Source organism: Austrofundulus limnaeus, unplaced genomic scaffold (assembly GCF_001266775.1).
Source record: "Austrofundulus limnaeus strain Quisiro unplaced genomic scaffold, Austrofundulus_limnaeus-1.0 Scaffold229, whole genome shotgun sequence".
In the NCBI taxonomy this organism is placed as follows: Eukaryota; Metazoa; Chordata; class Actinopteri; order Cyprinodontiformes; family Rivulidae; genus Austrofundulus; species Austrofundulus limnaeus.
This window is the reverse complement of record NW_013952631.1, coordinates 596,518-597,932: the sequence shown is the minus strand read 5'-3', so window position 1 is coordinate 597,932 and position 1,415 is coordinate 596,518. Positions and strand designations below refer to the sequence as shown.

Below are 1,415 nucleotides of genomic sequence, written 5' to 3'. Positions count from 1 at the left end.
TTTTTAGTTTATTGTAACAAATGTTATTTTCAATTGAGCAAATTATTACAAATATTACAAACAACTAAACTTCTCAGGATAGATTTAGAGATTCTTAAAGAGTCACTTAATACTAGATTATATCAAAAACTGCTCCAAGTCTTGTCCTTGAAGTAGAGACTGTAGAGACTAAATGAGCTGACATTGCAAAAGGCGGATGGTTAGTAAGACATAGAGTTCATTGACACAGGAGGTAGGTGTTTGCCGGTGCAAATCCCTGCCTGAGAGCATCAATGTGTCACGGGGTAAGATACTTAATCCAACTTCCCCATGTACGTACTGTATATTTCTGTTGGTGGGATTGTGGTGGTCTGGAGGTACTGAATGTGCAGAGTGGCAGCCACACTTCCAGCACTTTCTTTGAGCGTCTAGAAAAGCACAACATAAAACTAATGCATTATTATTATTATTATTATTATTATTATTATTATTGTTATATCTTTGGAGTTACAAATTGTCCTATTTATTCTAGACTAAACTCAAGTGAAATGCATGGTTAAAAAAACTTCAAATTTTAAGTACTTTCAATACATAAGTATTTTTGAAAGCACATACTCCAGTATTTTAACTTAAGTGAAAATTGGACAGACATACTTAAGTAAGCTTAGTACTGAGTACTTTGTCTATCACTGTTTACGGGTTTCTTTCTGTCTGTCACTTTAGTTTCTAGTTAGCGGCAAAAGGTCATATTTAAATTGTATGGCAACAACATTTTAATTAGATAAAAAAGTGATTTGTCTAAACAATGCACAAAACTGAGTAAATTAAAGCAATGTGTGATCTAATCAGGGCCTTTGTGTATAAAGATTGCATACAAAATACAGAAAAACAGCTGGAGAATGAGGTGTAAATTATAACTAGCTTCAACTGCCTCGAGAGGAAGAAGTATTGGTTTTTGCATGAATTGTTTCCATTAGAAAATAAAATTATTCAAATTTCCATCTTGACAGATTCTTGTTTAAAGCCTCAGCTTTACAAATGTACCCAGATGTCAGCATCCCCGTGCAAACGAGACCCGTGTGTTTAAGTTGTGGTGCTTGAAGCTTGTGTCCAGGTATCCCCTGCTCAGCATGTCGGAGTGAACGAGGAGCTGTGGGTCAGAACTGCAGTGGGCCTTGAATGATCCAGACTCCTCCCACCTCCTCCATGAACGCTCCAGAGACTCCTCCACCTGCATCGGCACGTCTTCTTCGATGAAAAGTCACCTGTCAGAGAAATGTGTTCAAGGAAACAAGCGCTTGCAGGTAAAAATTTTCCATGGCTGCACGTGCTGATTATCTCACTGCCTCTGATGGTGTACACACACACACACACACACACACACACACACACACACACACGGCTGGCACATTAATGAATGTGGGTTTAACAAGAGA

The 1,415-nt window shown here is 38.0% G+C and overlaps 1 long non-coding RNA gene across 1 annotated transcript in view; it reads right to left on the bottom strand.

The window, feature by feature from the left end:
* Positions 1-918: 918 nt before the first annotated feature.
* The window catches only part of LOC106525491 (uncharacterized), a 2,779-nt gene continuing 2,282 nt past the window's right edge, over positions 919-1,415 (bottom strand). Inside the window, exon 2 of the long non-coding RNA XR_001311122.1 lies at positions 919-1,244. This is a non-coding gene — a long non-coding RNA (uncharacterized LOC106525491). The remainder of the gene's footprint in view (positions 1,245-1,415) is intronic.